The sequence below is a fragment of the Felis catus genome, chromosome E1, assembly GCF_018350175.1.
Source record: "Felis catus isolate Fca126 chromosome E1, F.catus_Fca126_mat1.0, whole genome shotgun sequence".
NCBI classification, from domain to species: Eukaryota; Metazoa; Chordata; class Mammalia; order Carnivora; family Felidae; genus Felis; species Felis catus.
This window is the reverse complement of record NC_058381.1, coordinates 57,348,941-57,372,596: the sequence shown is the minus strand read 5'-3', so window position 1 is coordinate 57,372,596 and position 23,656 is coordinate 57,348,941. Positions and strand designations below refer to the sequence as shown.

At 62.7% G+C, this 23,656-nt stretch overlaps 1 protein-coding gene across 5 annotated transcripts in view; it reads right to left on the bottom strand.

Moving 5' to 3' along the window:
• The window catches only part of SEPTIN9 (septin 9), a 151,940-nt gene that overhangs the window by 43,419 nt on the left and 84,865 nt on the right, over window positions 1-23,656 (bottom strand). The gene's annotated exons all lie outside the window — the stretch shown is intronic.

The following is a 23,656-nucleotide window of genomic DNA, read 5'->3' as shown; positions in this document are numbered from 1 at the left end:
GAAGCAGACTCCAGGCTCAGAGCCATCAGCCCAGAGCCCGACGCGGGGGTCGAACTCACGGACCGCGAGATCACGACCTGAGCCGAAGTCGGACGCTTAACCGACCGAGCCCCCCAGGCGCCCCAAGACAAAGCTTTTAAAAAGTACATCAAACATGTAAAATGCTGGCAATACTCATCACGGGAAATAATGAAAACGGAGACTGGATGGTTCCCTTCCTTCGGCCCCTTGTGGGGTACGCTGTGTGCTCCGTCCCGAGTGCGGGCGCTGTCCCAGGTGCGGGGGCCCTGCCCGCCCAGGCCTCGGAGTCACAAGGTTAAGATTTAGCAGTAGGCGTCGAACCCACGCAGAGGATCTGGCAACACTTAGCAAGGGCCCGCAGCACCTGAGAACAGGCCAGCGAGGCTGTTCTTAATGAATCCCGAAAGAGGCCCAACCCCGGTGGGAAGGCAGGCGTTCCAGGCAGGGGGGGGCCTACGGGGGGGCCACAGAAAGGAGTTCTGGGAGTCAAGATGGGGGGGGCAGCAAGTGATGAGGCTGGAGGTCCCGACTGTCCTAAAGTGTCATTTGCAGCTCTGTTTCCAGACCTGAGAATGCGGTGCTCACGGTAGTGAGGGGTGGGGACTTGCTCACCGGGTCCCCGCTCAGCTCACGAAATGACTGTTTCATGGCCAGAAGCGAAGAGCCTAAATTCTAACTTCTGGCCACAGGGGGGCCCTCAGGGTCAGCGGGCATCGCAAACCCACTCACCAAGGTCTCAGGGAGCCCTGGGCAGCCTAGTGGCGCCGGCAGGAGGTGGAGGGCAGCAGCCTGCCGAGGAGGCCGCCGCCACACCTGTGACCATCTACCACCACTGAGGACAGTGCTTCGGGGGACGGGCTGAACACCCGGCCTGAACTCCCTGCAGACCCCTGAACCCGCCGCTGAACTTCCCTGGGGCTCAGGGTCCTCACTCACAAGTCAGGAAGTTGAACCCTCTTCAGGCTATAGACTTAAAAAAAAAAACAACACAAAAATGAGGCCAGTGCTCCGACCCTCACCCTCGCCTTCACTTGTGAAAAGGGGAATAAATAGGTTTCTCAACTGGTGTCTTTCCTGCCCTGCCCCAGGGGAGCCTTCCTGTGGGGTCTGGAGCTGGGAGAGGCTGGGAGAGCCCAAAGTGGGCACACAGAGGCTCGGGACATGGAGGATGCCTCCGGAATTTTTCCAGAAGATCACCACTTCCTGACTGTATTAGCTTCCTGTTGCTGCTGTAACAAACTACCACAAACATCGGGACTTACAACAACATAAATCTGTCATCTCCCAGTTGTGGAGGTCGGAATCCAACACTGGCCTCTCCCTTTCTCCTCCCTAAAGAGAGATTCCACCAACTGCACCCGCAGAGAACGCTTCCGGAACCCAGTGGGACCCCCTGCCCTGAGAAACGCTTGGGGACACTTCTTTGTGCCCGGTCCCACGTGGTGGCACCCTGGCCCTCTCCCCGGGTGCCCTCCCAAAGCCCGGACACTCGGCCCACCCCGCAGGGGCGTCGGTACGTTTCAGCTGCTCCCAGGCCGAGGGCGGCTGCCGGGAAGCCGCTCTTGCCCACGCCCGGCCCGGCCTCCCTGAGAGCGGCCAGGGCAGCAAAACAGGAGGCTGGAGGTGGCAGGGGCCGCAGAGGCCAGGCCGTTCTCTCCGGCAGAGGCCGGGGAGGCGCGGGGGCAAGCCGGGGACGTGATTCCCGCCTGCGGTTCTCAGGGGAAGGGTGAGCCCGGGGGACGGCGAGCAGGGACCCCAGGAGCTCCGCTGTGGGGGGATGGGAAGGGGCTCTGGCCCGACAGCCCCCACCCCTCCGTGGCTCCGGCCCAGGGCCTCCCCGCCCCCGTCCCATCTCGGGGGAGAAAGTGAGGCTCCTTGCCCTGCCAAATTCCAGTAATGAATCCCACATTCATTCCACCCTTTCTGCTGTTGGAAGCTCTCCCTCCAACCTTCCGGGCTCGCTCTGAACAGCTGGCCTGCAGAAGTCGGTGGGATTAAATATGCGGGGTGGCTCGAGGTGCCTGTGCAGAAAGCCTGTTCTCACTGCATCCCCCCCACCCACCCCTTCCTCCGAAGAGGCCTCTCATTCCTGTCCTTTTCCCTGGGAAAAGCTGGAGGAGGCACAGGGGCGGCGGGATCCAGCATTAACTCTTTGCTGCCCGCCAACTTCCTGCCGGCGCCCTCCCCCTCGAGGCCGGAGGGGCGGGAAGTTTCACTCCCACCACGCCAGTCCCCTGAGCCGTCACAAAAGCGCACGCGTGCGCGGTCAAGGCCACGCGTGAGAACACACACCCCGGGGGAGGGGGGGGCACAGTGCTTGCCTGCAGCCCGGCCCCCGAGCTCCGGCCCTGCCCCAGGGGACGGTGTGCGGACTGCGGTCCCCTGAGAGGGTCACGCCTCACCAAGGACACAAAGGCAGGGGGCTCACGGGGCACCTGGGTGGCTCAGTCGGTTAAGCGTGCGGCTCTTGATCTCAGCTCAGGTCTCGATCTCATGGGTCATGAGTTCGGGCCCCGCATCGGGCTCTGCACGGACGGTGCGGAGCCTGCTTGAGATTCTCTCTCGCCCTCTCTCTCTCTCTGCCCCCTCTCCTCTTGCTCGCTCTCTCTCTCTCTCTCTCTCTCTGTCTCAAAATAAATAAATAAACGTAAAAAAAAATAAACAAAGGCAGGGCTCAGGAGCAAACGTGCTCAGATGCCTCTCTGGGAGTCTCCCACACACACACAACATACCTGAGCTGAAGGCCGCCCAGTGCCCGAGTGCAGGACAGAGGTGGGAGGCCCAAGGACACCCTCAAAACCGTAAAGGATCCAATGACGAATAGCTGTGGTCGTTAGCCCAAAGGGTGTCTGTCTCCCTCAGGTGCCCCATCTTTCTGGAATGATGTGTGGGGAGACTGGGCTTCGCTGACCTGTGTACCCGGCCCCACCCCAAGGATGGGTCGTTCCACCTCCAAACAGGCAGCCACTTAAGGGGAGGCCACAGAACCAGGGCCTGGGGGCCGGGCCTCCGGCTCGGCCACCAGCCTGCTGTGTGACCCTGGCCAACTCTCACGGCCGCACGGTCTCCGCCATAAGGGGAGAGAGTTAAATCAGAGGTCCGAGGAGGTACGTCAGGGGCTCGGGAGTCAGGCTTCCGGGATGCAAACCTTCCCTCCGTGACGCCCACTTAGCTGTGTGACTTTGGGCAGGTTACTTAATCCCTCTGCCTTGAGCTCCTCGGCTGTGAAATGGGAATACTAACAGAACTGACTTCACGGCACGGAGGATGGGATTAAAGGAGGTGCGTACGCCAGGTAAAGCGCCCTCAGGCCACGCGGAGTCCCAGGGCAGCCCTGGTCACCATGAACGGACCCCCACACCCCCGTCCGCGTGGTCGGGGCCCCGTCCGTCCCCTGCAGCTCGAGGCCCCAGCCCACAGAAGGTGCCGCCCTCCCCGCCTGCCTCTCTCCCTTCGGGTGAAGCTGGAAACCGGCCTTAGTCCCCAGTGACCGACCACCCCCCTGAGTTAGGAACCACGGAGGCCCCAGGCCACCACCCTCTGTCCACACTCGAGGACGGACGGTGAAAGATCTCCTTGTCGTCTTCAGAACCACTCCTCTCCCTCCCTCCTCCAGAGGCGCCTTAGCTTCCTGCACGAGAGCCAACGCCAACCCTCAAGGCCGGCCAGGGGTGGGGCGTGGGGAGCCCAGGAATACCTGGGACTCGGGGTTTCGCGGAACCAGGTGCTGCTGGGGCCGCCCGCCGCCCCACCCCCGTCCCACCCATGGCTCCCTCGCGTCCTGTTCCTTTGCCTTTTCTGCCCCCTCCCTCCAGCTGAGGACGGGGTGAAGGTGGCCCAGGTGGGCAGAGGGGAGGGGGTGGGGGGACAGCCGCCCAAGGGCCTGGGCCGGTCTTGCCTCCTCACTGCGAGGCCCTGTTCTAGGGAGCCTTCCACAGAAAGCAGGCCAGAGAGGAACTGCCTGGATGGGGGACGCTCCCTGCCAGGGAGCGTGGGGAGCACGCCTGCGAACCCCCAGCCAAGGGCCCCCCCCAAGTCGAAAGCGCGACTCGGACCCACGCAGACGGGCAGCGGCTCAGTCCCGAAACCCACACGCACGCACAAAACGTCTGGTTTCTCGCGAGCCAGAAGACGAGGGGACCCCCCCACCCCCACCCCGGGGTCGGGGGAGGCCCCACACAAGCTCTGCTCTCGGCGGGCGGAAGGACTTAATTAGTACCATACGGCGCCGGAGGGAGGGGGCAGGAAAGGGAACCAGCAGGAACACGAAAGGCGGGTGGGGGACCAGGAAAGGGCAGGGCGCACCCCCGGCCAAGCCTGCAGAGAAGGGGACGCAGAGGGGCAGCCAGGCCTCCCCTGTCCCCCACCCCCCTGCGGATTCTCCCCAGCGTGGGCAGCTACAGCCTGTCCCTGGGACGGCTGGATCCGGCTTGGAGGTCAGGCCCCGGCCCAGCCCACCCTCTCCGGCCAGAGCGCCAGTGCACGGAAGGGGTGGGGGTGGGGGGGCTGGGCTGGCAGAACCCGTCCCGCCTCACTCGCTCACCTGGTCACCAAGGACTGGCCCCGAGGTAGCCCGTCTCTGCTCAGACGCCAGCCAGAGTCCGGGGGCCTCTTCCGCGCTCCCTCGTTCGGCCCCACCTGTCCCAGCCGCCCCTAACACCTCGTGTAACGAACACCTCGTGCTCCGGGGCAGGAGCCACCAGGCCGGGTCCCGGCCGTGACCCGAAGCTGGGAGGCAAAGGCTCGGGGGAGGAAGGGTGCCTGAGGGGGCACCGAGGGGCTGCAGGTGAGGCTCACAGGACAGGCTCTCCTTCCTCCGGATGCGCAGCACCTTGTGACCACGGGAACGAGCCCAGAGCAAAGCCACACCTGATGACGGCTGAACGGGGCGTCGCTCGCAGCATCCCCGAGCGGCCTGGTCTCCGGACTTCTCATTTCGGGCTACAGCCGATTCCCGGGCCACTGCGAGGCGGGGGTTCCGTTCCGTGGCCCCGAAAGCCTTCTGCGGGAGCAGCTGAGGACACAGCGGGGACCCGCCAGGTGACGGGGCGAGGCCCCTCCACATCTGAGCAGTGACACCCTCGGAGAATGAGGTCCCCCGCAAAGGGCCGTCAGGGGTGGGCCCCCACCCGCCCCACCCGCCCCACCGCCCCTTCTCAGGGCCGAGGACTCAAGCTGCTGGGACAGGGGGCTGCAGGGCTGGCCACCTCCCCCTAGAGAACAGCGACCGTGCTCCAGGCGGCGGCTCCCGGCCGGTAACCGTTCCTGCCGCCGCGGCCGTCCCTCCGCGATGGCTTCCGGAGAGAGCATCCCATCTGCGATTGTCAGTGTCCCGAGATCCAGGAAAATTCTCGGGACGGCAGCTACGAGAAACGCTAACGCCGAGTAAGAGCTTATGAACCGCAAGCTCTGTTCCCAGAGCATCACATGCGTCCCCCACCGCAATCGACTGGCGCCTTCCTGCGGCTCTCCTCCCCTCCTTCAACGGATCAGGAAAGGAGGCCCAGAGGGGCTAAGCAACTCGCCCCAGGGCACACAGCGAGAGGGGGGTAGGAGCCGCCCCTCCCCCTCCCCCGCTAGCCTGGCAGGGACCCGCTGAGGACGGGGCGGTGGGGCAGCCGGGGCTAGTCCCTGGTGTCCTTGTGTCCCACCCGGAAACCCCAGTCCTCGGCTCCGGGCCCGGCCCCTCAAAAGGTGAGCGAATGACAGCCTGATGACAGAGGAGGGCGATGGGGACAGAACACCCCCAAAGTGCCCGTGACCCTGACGGGGACAGTGAGGTGAGCCGCTCTGAGGCCTCTGCTCCGCTGGATGAACTCACCCGTGTCTCACTGAGCTCTCCTGAGTCTTTCTATGAGCCCATGTTACAGAAGGGAACAAAGTACCTTGGCCAAGGCCGTGCCGCCAGGAAGGCCACTCGGCCCGGCTCCGTGGCCACACTCTTGCTTGAGCCACTCACAGACAAGCCCGCGGGATGACGGGAGACGGCATCCAAGGGGGTTCACCCCTCGCCCGCTGCCCCCCGCCAGGGGCCAAGCCTCTGCTGAAAGCCTCCCCGGCCTGTCCGTGAGTCCCAACGGCCCCAAAGGTGGTTTTGGACCGGCCGTGCCCTCCTGGAGCAAGTGGGCGCAAACCTGCAGAAGCGCCAGACGCAGGCAGAGGGAGGAAACCCCCCCGGGGGGGGGGGAGGCACTCCCGTATGTGGCAGAAAGAGGCGTCAGACCCCGTTTCGACTATTTTTAAAAAGTCATTTGTATTAAGCGTACGGGGAGGGAAACAGCCTGGAAAAAGTGCCAGCCGTGCTTTATTATTTCCTTCTGATGCAATCGCTAGTGACGGTTTTCTCTAGAGTGTTCCAATTTAAAAATTGCCTTTGCCATGAGTTGGCATAATTTTTAAATAGCGAGAAATATGGGTTGTTTTCAATCAGGAAGGCAGATGCCTCTTAGCTTCTCAGCAGCCCCCCCCCCCCCCCGTCGGCACCCTGGCTCCACCAGCCCGGCACACGGAACGTTCCAAAGAGCTGTCAGCCGGGCCCTGGGCTGGGTCTTCCCCAGACGGCTCCGAGGGGCCGGGTCCCCTCGCCTCCACGTGCAGGGCTGGGTCCAGGACCCCCCCGGTGGGACGTGTGGTGGGGGCTCCACAGGCCCTGCCGTGAGGTCACTTCCCGCTGGGCTGCAGGGATCACGTGACTTCAACTGGAGTTTAAATCAACACAGCTCTGCCTCATCCCCAGCCTGGTGGGGACCCCCCCCACCCCGCCCCCGCCCGGCGTGACAACCCCCAGGGCAATTGTTAGCAGGGAGGGAAGCCGCTGCGGGTGTGACAGGACAGGCTTCCCAGGGACAGATGTGTGACAACTCTGCTGTGTCCAGGCCTCTCCGGGGACTCGAGGCCTCCACTGCCCCCTACCGACCAGCCACCATCCAGGGAGGAAAAGGGGGTGACGTGCCCACGGGGGCTGCGGGCCCATCGAGGCAGGGAGCAGAGCTGGGGGCACGTGGGACCAGGAGGGTAGTCTCTTACACGGGTCGGCTCCTGCCTCCAAAAACGTCACTGTCCCCCTTCCTCGGCGACAGAAAGAGGCCACCCGGGACTGAGCACCCACTTCTCCCAGGTGAGAAAAAGACTGCCCGTGTTGGACACCCAGGGAGCGAGCACCAGGTCTGTCCCCACACAAGGTGCGCTCCGACAAACCCCAGAAGCACCCACCCCCGAGCCCGTTCCCGGAAACGTGTCGGCAAAGGATCTGACAACCGTGTGTTGCGGGATGCGGTTGGGGGGGGGGAGGGGGTCACAGTTCTCAGCAGGGAACCTCCCAGTGACCGGCCCGCTCAAGACCAGCACGGGACCAGCTCCCACGGGCCCGGCAAGGCGCAGCCACAGTCTGAGGGGCGAGCGAGCTGTGAGATCCGGTGGGAAGGAGGGCCAGCACTCTCACACCTCTGCGTCAGCCCTGGGCAGGCGCCGTGACGTCCCAGCCTCACTTTCCTTCTGCAGAATGGGGAACGGGCATTTACATCCGGGGCAAGACCCAGCTCCCTGGCAGGTGGTTCCCTCCACCGGCGGCCGGCATTACCGAGACTGGCCACAGCTCCGGAGGCAAACCCCGACACGGAGTGGGTGCCCGAAGCCTGGCCCCCAAGCCTACCCCACCCGCTGTGTGGCCCCGGGCACACACCCCTCCCCTCTCTGGACCTGAGTTCCATCGGTTCTCGGGGGCTCCGGGATGACGCCCGCGGCCGCCAGCCAGCACGAAGTAGGAACCCGAGCGACGGAACCCCACCAGCCGGAAAGCACTCCCTCCCTCGGTGACCCCCACGGCTCCCCCTCCTATGCTCAGAGGCTTCCGGCATTCTCCCCTCCAGCACGGCTGTTTGCACTCTGGGCTCTTGCTGAGTGACTTGGGTCAGCGCCCTAACCTCTCTGGCACACGACCGCCGTGCCTGGTCAACCGCCCAGCCTGCACCAGTCACTGAGTTACCTGGGCCTGCGGGGCCACCCTGCCCAAGCTCCAAAGTGTAAGGCCACACCTTACACCTCATTTCCTTGCCAATGTCCCACTCTGGCCATGCAAAGGCCCTGGGGTGAGAGGCCCAGCTGGAGTCCTGGCACTCCCTGGTACCTGCTGTGTGACTACAGACCAGTAACTCAGCCTCTCTGTGCCTCCTCGATTGCTACGAAGGTTACAGGAGAGGCCTGCAGAGCTCTGAGCCCAGCGGCCCGCACATCTGACATCCGTGATGCCAGCAGTGACAATGAACAGATCAAACCAAAATGGCCTGGGGACGGGGCACTGGTCCGACAAACCCAGGCTGCTCGGGACACTCGGGCCCGATGAGCAGAGCTCCAGCAGCAAGCAGGGCAGGGCCTAAGTACCGTCCCGGCCCCCTGTCCACCCCGCACCCCTGGTCTCCCCCTGCTCTGACACGGACTGCCCCCTGGGCCGTAACTGGCTCCGACGGGTCTCCTCCCAGGTCAGGGGCAGGGGCAGGCAGGCAGGCAGAGAGTGGGGACCCCCGACCCGAGGCAGACCCCACCAGTCTAGAGCGGAAGTCTTCCCTCCCGACCTCGGATCCTGAAACACAGGTCTTCCAGCAGCCAGGACCGCGGGACTGGGGCCAGCCCTGCAAGTGAAACACACCCACCGTGCCAGGCCGGGAGGCGGGGGCGGGGGGCGGGGGGGGGGGGTGTCCTGGATGTCTCCGGGATCACACGGCCAGTGTCCAGCAGGGCTGGGTTAACCCTGCAACTTCTGGCTCCGAGCCACAGACAGCTTTGCTCCCCACATGGACCGCAGAGGGCACGTGGACGTGTCCCCCGGGTGGGTGCGGGCAGGTGGGGGACAGAGGGACAGGTCTGAGGGAGCCCAGTCGGAAGTCTGGCCCGCCCCTGCGCGGAGGGGGCCCTTGGCCAAAGCGAGCGCTCAGTCCATTCCCGGCATGCGCCCCCCTCCCTGCAGGCTGCTCCCGGCACGCCGCCCTGCCCGGAGCCGTGCCGACCCGCACCACGTGACCCAGCCTGGGAAGACGGTCCCAGATGTGGGAGGTCGGACCCGGGACCGTGTGTGCGGGGGAACCCAGCTGCACAGGAAGCCGGGCCAGTGGCCTCCGGAAGCCTCCAGGCTTCGCAGTCCGGACTCCCAGGGTCTGCCGCTGTGGGGCCCTCTCCCGCCTGTGGCTCAGAGCCCCGACCTGGACCCGTGGGCTCCAGGGGCCCAGGAGGGGAGACGTGGCCTTGTCCCCGGGGTGGCTGGCTGCCGACCAACCAGGGAGTGAGTCTCTGGCTGCAGCCCCTGCCCCTCCGGGCCCCAGTTCAGCCACGGCGACACCACCCTGGGGCTGCCCTGACAGGGAAGGGACCTCTCTGAGCTGCCTGAGTGGCACAGAAGCCACGCACGAGTTACAAACCCGCCGGGGCTCTGGGGTCTAACAGCCCCCGTGTTCAACTTCAAAGCCAGGGTCTGCCACATCCAGCCGTGTGACCTGGGGCGTTTTTCAACCTCTCTGTGCCCCACTACCTTCTCGACAACAGTAACAGTAAGCGTTCGCTGAGGTTGCCGTGCGGATCCGTCCCTCGGAGCACGTGAAACTCGGGGCTCTAGCCCTCGGAGCGGTCACTGTGATTGATGGCATCTCAATAAAGGCTGGGAGGAGAATGACAGCCTCCCCACTGGGTCCCTAAAATGGAAACAACTCAGCTCTCAGAGCAGCAGAGCTCCAGCCAGGGGCGGGCGCCCAGGTCTCGGTTCCAGCCAGCTGTCGCCTTGCAGAACGCTCCCCCCTGCTCAGTCAAGGGCCGGCGCCACCCTCCAGGGTATCTCCTGGCTGGCACCTGCTTCCAAAGCACTCATCGGGACTTTCCAGATCTTTCCTCCTCTCTCTCTGACCTTCCCCTACTCGGTTACCCCCCCCCCCCACACACACACACACTTTCTTACTCACTCTCTCCTTTCAGTCTTATTCAAAAACAAACGATCCAGGCCAACTGTGTCAGCTGGCTCCCTGGAAAAGTTCCCCTGTAGCAGGAACATGTGGCGGAGGAGGGGCCTTGGGAAGGATTACTCACCGCAGAGCCGCGCTCTCGGGGCGCTGGGGCACTGGGCAATGACCCAGGCCAGCGTGGCCCCCGCACCCTCCGATTAGGAACTGGCCCGGGGTGGGGGGGGGGCGCATCTCTAGTCTCCTGGGCCAGAGACGCTGCCCACAGTCGCGTGGTCACAGCCAGCATCAAGCCTGCCCCTCTCAGGGTCCCCGCGGTGGGCTCCCGAGCCCCGGGTGGAAAATGTGCTCAGAAGGACTAGAGCTCCTCGCACTTATCCACGGCCTGGCCCAGAGGCAGGTGTGATCTCAGAGCCCACAGCTGTCACCTGGGGCCGACACTGGTGTCCCGACCGAGACCCCAGAGGAAAGGGGAGAGAACCGGAAGGTTCCGGGAGGCGGTTTGCTGCGGTGTCCTTAAACTCCCCTTTGCAGAGGCGGCTCTCCCCAGAGGCCCTGCTTCCCGAGGGTGGGTTTGGGCCCAGGAAGCCACACTTTCAGATTCGGAACCGTCCAGAGCCTGGAAGGTGGAACTCGGGCCCTGCCAGGAGGTAAGGCAGCAAACGGGCACGTCTTCTGCTTCGGGGACCCCTCAAACGGATCAGCGTCCCCATCGGCACGTGCGGCCAGGAGCCTGCTCTGAGGGAAGGGCTCTGGGGGGTGAGGACAGCCGGTTTCCCAGGGCTCCCGGCTCACCCCACCTCGCATCCCCAGGCAGAACTCTGGGGCCTACTCCCAAGGCCCAGAGACCAGAAATGAGGGGACCCGAGGACGGACGCTCCCCACCACCATCCCCAGGGCCGTGCTGACCGGCTGGCCTCCCAGAGAGCCATGGGGCCGTGCTCCAGTCCTGGCAGCCCTGCCCAGTCCCGAGGCGGGGTGCTGAGAGGAGTGGAAACCTCCTCTCCTCTCCTCTCCTCTCAGAATGTCCACCCGACATTCTCTCTGATGTCCCGAGGGACAGTGTCCAGGGAACAGGGACAAGACCCCGTGCTGCCGAAGGCCACCCTCGTCAAGAGCTGAGCTCAGGGCCCGCGCTCAGGAAGCACCCTGGGGCTCAGCAGGGCCTCTGGAATCATTGTGGAAGCAGCCAGTCCCCACCACCCACTCCCGCCCTTCACCCTGGCAGGGTCGGGGTCAAGAAAGCTCCCTCCTCGCCCATCCCAGCCCAGCAGGAGGGTGGAGAACTACTCTGAGCTCCAGAACACTCGATAACCCGGGTGAGCCTCTGGAAGCCACCACTGCACGGGACGGAGTGCTCAGGGACCTGCAGGGACAGCCGCTCCACGGCCTGGGAGCAGACCTGGCAGGCAGGGGGCTGGCCTGCAGGCCTCCATCTCCTGCTGGTCCCAGGCCGGCAGGGGTCTTCTCTTTTTTTTTTTTTTTTCCTAATTTTTTTTTTAAATCTTTATTTTATTTTTGAGAGAGAGACAGCATGTGAGCAGGGGAGGGGCAGAGAGAGAGAGGGAGACACAGAATCCAAAGCAGGCTCCGGGCTCCGAGCCGTTGGCACAGAGCCCGATGCGGGGCTCGAACTCACATATTGTGAGATCACGACCTGAGCCGAAGTGGGAGGCTCAACCCACTGAGCCCCCCAGGTGCCCCCCAGGCCAGCAGGGGTCTTATTTCAGCCCCTCCCCAACCGCAAAGGCACGCCCCCCCCCACCCGCCCCCAGCCCAAACTTCCCCCAGACAATTCTGGCAGCACTGGGGCTGGTCTTGTGAGGAGGGGAAGGAGGGGGGCAGAAAGACAGGATGGGAGCCGTGGGCAGTGGGCCAGGGCCGGGCCGGGCCGGCCGGGTGGTGGCGAGCAGCCACACGGGGCTCCCTGCAGCTGTGATCCAAGAGAGAGAGAGAAAGTGGGACTTGCAATCTGTTCCCACTCAAGCCCCTGACGAGTATCTTATTTCAAAACCCAGGGCAGCTGAGGGTCTGGAGGAAAAGGGGGGGGGGGGGGGGAATCCCAGAGCCTCTGCTCTCTAAACGGGGTTTTCTTTCATCATCTCGTGGAGCCTTGCAAAAGAAAGCAGCAAACGGAGGGTGCCGGTCTGGGTTCCTCTGCACCCCAGCCAAAGCTTCCGGGCAGGGACCCAGCTTCCCGCCCCGCCCCCACCACTGCTGCCCGCCTCCCCCGCCAGTTCAGCAGCCGGGCTCCCCCAGGAGCCGAATCCACACTTAGCTGCGGGGGGCCCTTAGGCCAGGGGCTAGGGTCTCTTGGACTTGAGGTTCTAATCTAGGAAATGGGATAAGGAGAGTCACTATAGCCGGAAACTAGCCTTGCCCCGCTGGGATGGTTAGGTGACCGTCAATGGATTGGCCACCCCCCGCCCAGCGGAGATAAGGATGTGGCTAACTGCTGAGACAGGGATCCGGACCTCCAGGGCCAGAAGACTCTTCCAGTTCTGAGCCCCATCCCGTCCCATCCAGAAAGGAGGGGCCTGTGCCAGATGGAGGGCCTGGGGGTGGGGAGGGAGGGGCAGGGATGTGCGGGAGGGAGTTGAGACAGGGAGGATCCTTCCAGGACAGTGGGCGCGACCATGTGACCGGAAGACTCTGGATGCCGCCCCCCCCCCACCAGCCCCCAAAGACTCCTCTGGACACCGAGGCTGAACATTCCCAGACCTGCTGGGTCCAAACAGAATCGGCCACCGCCGGAGCCAAGCGTCTCCCGGGCTTGCAGGCATGGGGGGTGGGGGTGGGGGGGCTGCTGTCGAACGTGGGGTGGAAGGGATGGGGAGGGCAGGCGCCAGGGCCAGGGCGGCTGGGGGCCCACACCGCCCACGGAGAGCAGAGCACCAATCCCCTGCCAAGAACACGCACGCACAATAAGCAGGGATTTGGGCAGAGGGAGACTTGCTGCTAAATTAAATCTCGGGGAACTCGGCTTCTAACTCTCGGAGCTGGGCCATCGCCCCAGAACAGAATGTCCGTTGCTGCTAAACCACGGGCAACACGGGAGGTTGGGTGTGAGGCCGGCCTCTGTGGGCGCAGCAGACGGGGCAGCTGTCACTCCTCCGTAGAAGCAAAAGGAAGTGGCCGAGGCTCCCCCGGGGGCTGCCACGGGAAAGAAGGGGGGGGGCCCAGGGGACAGAGCAGGGCCCGCCCTCTCCCCCTCTCCCCGCCAAGCCCACACCACAAACCCACCGCACCGGCCTGGACTCACCTGGTGCAGGGGCCGAGGGCCTGGAATCCAGGCTGCGCCGGAGGGTCTGTGGCTTTGGGGCCTTATTTCAGGAGGTGCCTCAAACCCTCGGTAACCTGAGCTCTGTGTGACAGGGGCTGCTGCCTCACCGTGCGCCCTTCCTATCGGGCAGCAGACAGGCATTAGTCAGCAGGCCGGCAGGCAGGGAGCCACGGACCTAAGGGAGGCCTTCCCTTCGACCAGAATGAAGGGAGGATGGGGATCACCCTGAGGATGAAAACAGAGCCCCCCCCCACCGCCTTCCCCCTCGGGCCGGGCTACTGGGCCCTGTAGAGAAGCAGACGCTGCCCCCGGGGGCGCGGGCAGGGATCACACCCTGACTCAGGCAGGCTCTGGGGTGGCCGGTGACTACGGGGACTGTGGGTGTCGCGTCCCTTCTAGGCTCAGTTCCCGGTCCATGATACCGTCCTCCCCAGCGGCTCGCCATCCCCGCGCACAAGAGGGAGCCGACCCCCCAAATTCTGCAGGACCAGGAGGCTACGTCTGCCAGTCTACGTCCTCCCCCACCTTAGGGGAGGAACAGAGAGAAAACCCACTGCAGCCCAAGCCCCTCTGTCCAATCAGCACCCTCCTCGCAGCCCCCCCCACCCCCCCCACCCCCCCCACCTCCCGGGCCCGGGGTCGCCTGTTTCTGCCCGCCCAGAAGGAGGGCAAGAAGCAGGGACGGACAGAGGAAATGTTTCCGGAGGCGGTGAGTGAGCACAGCAGCTTCCGGGCTGGGAAGCTCAGAGGCAGGGAGGGGCTGTCCTGCCTCCTAGCGGTGGTCTCCAGGGTGACGGCCCCTCCAGAGGGGGCGTCGGCTCGGACCACACAGGCCCCACCCAGACACGCGGTCCAGCTGGGGCAGCAGGCCCCACAGGTCTCGGGTGATGGTGGGACTGTGCTCCCACTGGAGCCCGGCTGAGCCAGGGCGGCCTGGGAGGCCAGTGTCCTGTCGTGCGCGCTCAAGATGCCCCCGGGAGGAGGCGCTTCTGGCAGAGCATCCGGAGACCCCGCTGAGGAAAGAAGGACTCAGCTGCGTCCGTGCGGCCTCGGATGGCCGAGCAAGCAGGGCCAAGGCCAGCGGGCAAAGGAAGCCAGGGCGGGAGGGAGTGGGCAGCCCTCGGGCAGGAGAGGGGCCAGCACAGGCCCCACCGAGCTCTGGCCTGCAGCAGACCCCCCCGCCCCCGCCCCGTGTAGACCCCTGGGCAGGCCACCCTCTCCAGGAATCAGTCTGGCCCAGGAAGCCAACCAAAATGCCTCTGAGTGTCGTGTGGGAAGCCCCACCTGAGTTGGGGGCTTCGACGTGTGTGATGTCACCAGTGCAACATGTGCCCTTCCTTAACCTTCACAGCCAACAGCTGAACACACCCAGGCAGTGGGTGGTCTCCCAGGGGGAGCAGGGGATAGGCACAGAAGGATTCGAGATGGAGGAGAAGGTATTTTGGGGCAGGGAGTAAAGCCTGGGGGCATACCTAAGAAAGCCCCCCGAATACAAGTGCGTTCGTAACAGGCAAAAGGCAGAAACAGCCCAAATGGCCATCAGCTGACGAGTGGGTACACAGATGTGCCCTGGTCACACGGTGTAACCGTACTCAGCCGTAGAAAGGGACGAAGTTAGGGGCGCCTGGGTGGCTCAGTCAGTTGAGTATCTGACTTCGGCTCAGGTCACGATCTCATGGTCCGTGAGTTCGAGCCCCGCGTCGGGCTCTGTGCTGATGGCTCGGAGCCTGGAGCTTCGGACTCTGTGTCTCCCCCTCTCTCTGCCCCCCCCCCCTCCCCACCACTCACACTCTCTCTCCTTCAAAAATAAAAAAATAAATTAAAATAAAAAAAAGGAAAGAGATGAAACTCTGATCTGTGCTACGGTGTGGGTGAACCTTGAAGACATTAGACAGAGTGGAGGAAGCCAGTCATAGAAAACCACCTACCATATGGTCCTATTTCTAGGCAAAGTTCAGAACAGGCAGATTTAGACAGAGAGGCCAGTTGCCACTTAGGGCTGGAGAAAAGGGGGTCGGGGAGATGGCTAAAGGGGACAGGGATTCCGTCTGAGGTGATGGAAATAATCCAAAACGGGCCGCGGCCATGTCTGGACAACTTTGCGGATAAAACCACAGAGAGGTACCCTTTGGATGAGTGCCCTGCGTGGCCTGTAAACCGTATCTCAAGAAAATTGCTTTAAAAGAAATAAGAAAAGCTCTCCCCACCCAAAAAGAGAAAAGAACAGAAAATCCCGAGGGTGCGGCAGGCACAGTAAAGGTAGGAATCACTCCCGCGAAACGCTGCATTTTTATACCCCCCCCCCCCCCACACGTTCATCTAGCCACACATCCGCGCGTCCCGGTCGGTGGTGTGAAATGTATTTCTTCCCAGGAGCCGCAGCCCAAGAAAGTTTGAAAGGCTCTCTCTGGGCAACACCGAACTCACGACTCCTGAAACCCAGGCCCTTCACCTGCCTGGACCACTCTGCCCCCTCCGAGACCCGGGGCCCCCATCACCACGCCTGAGAGCTCTGCCAGCAGGGTAGGGGGCTCTCTTCCCCCGGCGGGGGGGGGGGGGGGTTGCTGTGGTCCTCTGGACTGGTCCCTCCTGGAAACCTTGCCACGCTGCACGGCTCCCATTTTAAAGAGGGAGGATTCCCGGGACAGCGGCCACATCCAGCGGTCTCTGCCCCTTGCCTTCTGTGAATAGTGTCCGGCCCGGGGAGGGGCCGAGGTGCACAGGGTGATGATCCCAGTACTACCTTTGAACCATCCAAGAGGTTTTAAATACCTCAAAGGATGATAGTTTAGTGGGGGGGGGGGGGGAGGTATAAAATAAGAGAAAAACCAAGAATTCAAACGAGCCCACGGAAAAAGGCTCCTTAAGGTTTTTTTGTTTTTTTTTTTTAATTTTTTTTTTCAACGTTTATTTATTTTTGGGACAGAGAGAGACAGAGCATGAACGGGGGAGGGGCAGAGAGAGAGGGAGACACAGAATCGGAAACAGGCTCCAGGCTCTGAGCCGTCAGCCCAGAGCCCGACGCGGGGCTCGAACTCACGGACCGCGAGATTGTGACCTGGCTGAAGTCGGACGCTTAACCGACTGCGCCACCCAGGCGCCCCATCCTTAAGGTTTTTAAAGTACAAGGGCTCCCACGAAAATATCGGGCTCACATGGTTTCACCGGTCAGTCCTCTCTAAGTTATAACACGGAGATGACTGTGCTGCTGTTCAAAACGTTCTTAAATGTTCCAGGACACAGAGGAAGAGAGAAACACATCCAAATTATTGTTGCTGAGCCAGAGAGACACGGACACTAAAGCTGATAAAAATAGCGCGCACACCCCCCACCCCATGCGGCCCGGGGACCAAGCTCACGTGGATACATCCGTGCAAAACCGCATGTCTCTGGCTCGCTGTTTACCCCCCAATAAATTCCAACAGATGAATGACGTCCGTAAAGACAAGACCATAAAAGTGCGAACAGAAAACCTGGACGGACTGTTTTCTAGAATTCTGGAATGCACAACGCCTCTAAGCAGGGCATAGATCCCAACAGAGAAAAAAATAATAACAAGAAGAAGAATGCACTTGACAAACCTACGGGTTAAAAACCTCTGTTTGGAGGATGGAAGAACGTGCTATAAATAGAATCGAAAGTCAACAACCGGGAAAAAGCCCTCAGAGCAGCTATAGTAAAGGTGCACGAGGGTCTCTCAAGAAAATGTCAACCTAGGGGCGCCAGGAGGGCTCAGTTAAGTGTCCGACTTCGGCTCAGGTCACGATCTCGCGGTCTGTGAGTTCGAGCCCTGCGTCGGGCTCTGTGCTGACGGCTCAGAGCCTGGAGCCTGCTTCGGATTCCGTGTCTCCTCCTCTCTCTGCCCCTCCCAGGCTCATGCTCTGTCTCTCTCTGTCTCTCAATAATAAATAAACGTTAAGGAAAAAAAAAATTTTTTTTTTTTTAAAAAAGAAAATGTCAACGAGAGAAGGATGAACAACCCGAGTGGGGCCAAGAAGGAACCAAGGGCAGGAATGAGCCGCTCACGGAGCACCCAGGGCCCTTGGTCTGTAAACGTGGGAGAAGACGCTGCCCTTCCCACGAAGAAAGACGTACAAAATAAAACTGCGGTCAGCCCGGGGCGCGGGCACAGAACCTCTCTGCTACTGGCACCAAAAACCAGTGTGACTGCTCAGAGGCCAGTTTGGCCACACAGATCAACGTTTTATTTAATTTTGTTTTTTAGTAAATATTTATTTTTGGGAGAGAGAGAGAGAGAGAGGGAGCAGGGGAGGGGCAGAGAGAGAAGGGGACAGATGATCTGAAGCAGGCTTAGCAGAAAGCCCGACGCGGGGCTCGAACGCACGAACCCCGAGATCCTGACCTGAGCCAAAGTCGGACGATCCACCGACTGAGCCACCCAGGCGCCCCACGGATCAACCTTTCAATTTTTTTCAAATTTTTTATAGCGTTTTCTTTATTTCTGAGAGTGTGAGCGAGAGCGAGGTAGGGACAAGAGGGAGAAGGGGACAGATGATCCGAAGCAGGCTCTGCACGGAAAACAGAGAGTCCGACGCGGGGGCTCGAACTCACGAGCCGTGAGATCATGACCTGAGCCGACATCTTAACCGGCTGGGCCACCCACCCACGTGCTCCACAGATCAACACAGCATCGGGAAAGCGGAGCGATAAAGAGCTAGTTGCAGGAGTCTGATTTCACTTGTGTTTTCAGAAAGGGTCTATGATATTCACACACAGACTTCTCTCCACACGTGCGCCAAGCCGAGTGACCATCTAAAGGGGCGAATCCCGGAAAGACGCTCCATGCGCCCCGCCGACAACACGGGTGGTCCTGGGGACGAGGGCGGGGAGGGGGTGTCCAGAAAGACCAGCTTCCTTCTCAGATCTCCTGTGATCGCTATTTCCCGTCTTCGAGCCCCGGCCGTGCGCCGCTCTCGGGGACACGGAGAGGAAAGGGAAGCGGGGCCCGCCTTTGGTCTGCGTTCGTGAGCTTGTTTCCCAAAAGCCTTCCGGGGGCTGGGCCCGTGCTTGGCCATCTTCCCCCCACACCAGCGGCCAAGGCCCCCCGCAGGGGAGCCTCAGCGCTCAGCCTTCTACGCTTCCAAGTCGGAACCTCTGGGGGTCACTTTGGAAGGAGGGGGGACGGCAGCGGAGGGAACGGGCAGGGGAGGCCCAGCGTGGGAGCGCCGTGCCCGCCCCTTAACGAAATCGCGTTCGCTTTTCTCCCCGTCCACCGCTCAGCGAGCTGGAAGCTCCTTCCTGGGCACCAGCTGCTTGCTCACCAGCTACAAGCCAGAGCTCCGGCTGCCCCTGGGGTTCCGGGGTGGGGAGGTGGGGGGGGGGGCACCAGTGATGCCCACGGAAAGTCCCGGGGTCAGGGAAAATCAGAGGAGACCCAGGGAGGGGAAGTCACATCCCGCCCAGAGAAGAGGCCGCCTGACGCTCCTCCCGCGCACCCGGCCGCCCCGTGGGGGAGAGCGCGAGGCCGGCGCGAGGCCCACCGACAGAACCCGGCTTCTGGCCGGGGCTGCCCACGCTCCAGGGCACCAGGTGGGGGTCTGAGGGTGCCCCTCCAGCGCTCAATGTGTCCTCTGTCCCTGCCGCACAGAGCGTGGCTGTCTGGCACGGGCACGTCCCCCAGACAGCGGCCCCATTGTGCGGACCCCGGCTCGCGGCAGCTGTCCTGGGCCCGGGAGGCTGAGGACGCAAACAGTTCCTCTCCTGACAGCTTCCCGGAACGAGCACCCGGGAGGCCTCACCCGGCACCATGTGTCTGGAGCCCGGCTTCCGTCCCGGGGGGCCCCGCCGGGTGGTCAGGGCCACGGCCCCCAAATGGGGAAGAGCTGGGCCCCGCCCCCAGCGCCTGCCTCCCTGCCCAGCCCGCCCCGCAGCTGCGCTCGGCTCTATTTAAGGCATTCCGCAGCTGCTGGGGCTGCATACCCTGCGTGGGCCCTCGATCCTTCTCGGCCCTGGGCTGGGCTTGGCAGACAGCTGGGTGGGCCGGCGAGGGGGGCCGGGTTCGGTCCCCGCAGCCCTCTACTCCGCCTCCCCTCGGAGGGCACACACCTGGCCCCAGCCGCTGTCACCCTGCACCCGCGTGCCTGGGGACGTCCTGCCTCAGACCTAACGGGAACGGGCTTTGAGAGTGCTTGTCCTCAAAAGGGGGGAAGGAGAAAGAGACTCCGTCCCGAAAAGTAAGCGGGTGCCCGGATGCTCTCTGGGGCCAGGGCAGGGGCAGGGGAGGAGCTCGGGGCGGAGGAGTCTGCCAGGCAAGACAGCTCGGTGCACACACCCCTACCAGCGGCACGGCCTTTGTCCCGCCACAACAGAGACACTGAGCCCCACGCAGAAGGGCCCAAGGCATGGCGAGAGGCGAGCCCCCTGCGCCCAAGTGAGTCCCTCGACGTTTATCAAGCTCCTACTGTATACCGAGTGCCGGCGTGAAACTTCACCGGGGAGTTCCCGGCCCAGCGTCAGGCCCAGAGCGGACACCCTAGTTGGTGGGGTGTCCTGTAACTATGGTGAGGGAGTCTAGGCAGACTTTGCAGAACCTGGGCCTCTCCTCCCTCATCACACGGCGGTCACCCTCTCCCCCACCTCCCTGCTCCGGGCCTGGCACATTCCTGCCCCTTCGCCAGCGGACCCCTCCTCGCCCTTCACACCCAGTCCACACCTCTCTTCTCCTGAAGCCTCCTCTGCCCTGCCTCCTCCGTCCCTGTGTCCCTGCTGGGGGTCCCAGCAACCCCGCGCCTCTAGCCCCCACTGTCCCCTGCAGAGCTGGGGTCCCCTCCGTTCGGTCCCAGCCCCCGATGCAGCAGGCAGCCAGGTGCACCTGAAAGATAGGCAGGTGCAGCCGGGGTGCCAGAAAGCCACGCCCACCGCTAGAGGCTCGGGGACCTTGGTGTCCACCTTCCTCGGTGCTCCCCCCCCCACCCCCGAGCCGAGGACGTTTCTGGATGTTTTCAGTCAGAGGGAAAGCATACCGAGACCCCGGATGAGCCTGCCCTCCTCCCCAGTTTCACATCCACCATCACAAGCCATGCCTGGCACCACCATGGAGCACGCACGGCGGAGTCCGAACCCTGCTGCCTCGGACAGAGGGTCCCCGCTCTTTTGACAAATCAAGAAACTGAGGCTGGGGGTGGGCAAAGTGAAGGCTCAGAACCGCTTGGCATGGGGGGGGTGGAGCCGAGGGGGGGTGCCGGTCAGGGTGCCTCACCCCCCACCCTGCCCGGCCAGCCCCATGGCCTCCAATCAGCATCTGGAGACGGCAAAGAACCAGACCCACGAGTGAGGAGCCAGTGCCCGCCTTATAAGGCCACCTCGGGGAAACTTGGCTGGTGTCAGCCGTGGGAGCCAGAGGTGGGTGGTTCCCAGGGGGAGGGGAGGGCGGCGGGGGGGGGGGCAGCTCACTGCACAGACACGGTTCTGGGTCCTGCAGCCCAGCCCCACCCAGCGCCACCCAGGCAGACGCAGGGCAAGCCAGGGACCTGGGAGGGGAGGCGAGGCCGGACTGCCCCAGAGACCGAGAGAGAAGCAGAGATGACCGACGCATGACAAGGAGGGCCGGGGGCCAGCAGCCTCCGAAACAAGGAACCCCTTGTGCCAGAGTGGAGCTTGTGAGACCCGGGGGTTCTTGGCTGATCAGGAAAGGATCTGCTTGGTCCCTGTAAGGTCCCACGGGGTCCCCAGGGCCCCTGTGTCCGCCTGCAGGGGGGGGCACGAAAACCCATCTCACTCCTCCTACATTGTTTTCTTGAGCACCTACTAAGTCTATGTCACTCAGGGGGGGAAAAAAAGTTAAAGAAACCCGACAACAGCCTTACTCTCAAATAACCTACGTAGGATCTAGCGGGGGGCACGGAGGGAATTCTGAAAAACAGAGTAAACACAAAGAGGGGGTATCTTTGGGATTACAGGTGAACTTTAGATTCTTTCTAACTTCGACATTTTCTGAATTTTAAAGGAAAGGTACGCTGGGAAACTTTTCCATTAAAAAGTCCAGCAGAGGAAAAAGGGGGTACAACACAAATAATTAACATTCCAAGCCAAACATAAGACATCACACACACACACGCACAGATGCCGAAAGGCATGGGAGTCCAAGGAAGGGAGGCCACTTCCAGCTAGAGGGAGGGCTTCATGGCAGAGGTGGCATTTGAGCTGCACTTCGAAGGATGCATAGGAATTCAAAAAGCAGTGATGTGGAGAGGAAGGAGGTCAGGAGTCAGGAGGTCAGGAGAGGTGGCCTGTGGAGGCCACGGAAGGGCCAGAGCAGGAAGAGCTGGGGAGCGGGAGGTCTGAGCTGGACAAGAGACTGGGTGGGGTGGAGAGCGGGCCAGGGAAGGCTCGGGCCTGGCACGGATTTCGCCGGTGCTGTGCTTTAGGGAGGCCAATCTGGGAGCGACTCAGCTCTGGTCCCAGGAGACCCCGACGTGCGCCCAAAGCCACGGCCCAGAGGGTTTCTGTCGGAACAGGGGACCCCCAGAAGCGGTGCCATGGGTTCCAGGAGCACACCTCCACCGGGAAGGCCCTGCCTGCCACCCGGACTTGCCCGGGGCACTGAAGAACTCGACATCCGAGGCGGCGCTGGTCAGAGCCAAATTCCCCAGCCCGCACTGGGTGAGCCTTCCTCCTCCTCGCCCAACCTCTCGCCCGGCGTCACTCCCGGGCTCGAGGACCAGGTCGCTCGGCAGTGACCTCTGTCGTGCTGTCCTAGGTGGACAGGATCCTCCCAAACCGAGCCATCCGAGCCCCCAGCATCCTGCCTCAGTGCAGCCGCCCGGTCTCACTGCATCGGTCTGGCCCTAAAGGTTCTCACCCTGTGAGCACTGGTCTCAGAGCCCTTCCCCACCCGGCCACTGAGACACAGGTAGGTGGGGCACGGGGCGGGGGGACAGCCACCGGCCTCTGACCCTCCCCACACAGAGCTGGGCCCACCCGCTGCTCTCTGAGGGGACCAGGGTCTGGGCTGCTGACGACATGGCTTTCACGCCGGGCTTGGACTTCTTTTTTTTTTTTCACGTTTATTTATTTTTGAGAGAGAGAAAGAGAGAGAGAGAGCGAGTGGGCGAGAACAGGAGAGGGGCAGAGAGAGAGAATCCCAAGCAGGCTCCGCACGGTCGGCACAGAGCCCCACGCGGGGTTTAAACTCACGAACCATGACTTTGTGACCTGAGCCACAACCCAGAGTCGGACGCTCAACCGACCGAGCCCCCCCAGGCGCCCCGGACTTGGACATTTAAACTCTTTTCCGCGGAGAGAGCGTGCAGTTCCCCAAGTTCCAGGCTCCGGAGCACCTCCGGGCCGCTGCCTTGGCTCCCCTCCTTTGCCTGGTTAAATCCCACTTTCTCCAAAGCTCGGCTCGAGAGGCTGGGGATCTGGGAAGGGCCCCACAGGACCCTCGACTGCTCCACAAGCAGAGCCAGCCGGACCAGCCCCGGTGGCCAGCCGGCTGCCAGCACGGCCTCTGGGCCGTGGGGCCCGATGACCCAGGGCGGGACCACCTCCTCCCACGTCCAGCACGAGCTGCCACCAAGATCCACACGGGCCTGGTGCCGACCATGCCCCCAACCACACCCTGCTTGGCTCAGCTGGGCGCGAACACCTCACCCACGGGAGGCAGAGGCCCTGGACCAACAGGGGAACCAGTCTCCAGGCCACTGGGCGCGCCTTCCTTCCGACGCACCAACACCACAGGGACCCAGAGACCGAGAGAGAAGTCTCGGACCACAGGGACACCACAGGGTCCGAGAGAGTGGGCGTGGCTCTGCAGGGTCAGGTTTAGGCGAGCGGGCTGAGGTCAAGTGCTGCAGCAAATTCACAGCCCTCACTTAAAGGCCAAGGGAATCCCCACACCTGCCACACCGTAGATGGGCCGTGGGGACACGAGGCTCAACGAGGTCAGCCAGGCACAAAAGGACCGAGGACCAACACTGTCTGATTCCACCTGTGTGAGGGAGCTGGGGGAGTCAAGTTCATAGAGACAGAAAGTAGACGGTGGGCTCCAGGGGCTGGGGGAGGGGCACGGGGAGTCAGTATTTAGCGGGGACACGGTTTCGGTGTGGGAAGCTGAGAAAGTTCTGGAGACGGATGAGGGAGCTGGGCCGCACGACGACGTGAACGTTCTCAATGCCACCACGCTTCACGACGCTTCGAGCAACAGTCGATTAACGTTACATGCATTCTACCCAAATTAGAAGCGATCATGATTTAAAAGGTAAATCAAAACTCCAGAACGTTCTGTTTACCTAACCCGAAGAACGCTGAACGCTTCTGAGTTCAGTTCCTGCACTTGGAAAGGGACCCAGCTCTCATGGGGCTTACAGCCCAGCCGGCCCCTGACCCCGCGGGCCAAGATCCCAGGACCAGATGTTCCCAAGCTGGCCCCGGTGAGCTCCCCACGTGAGCA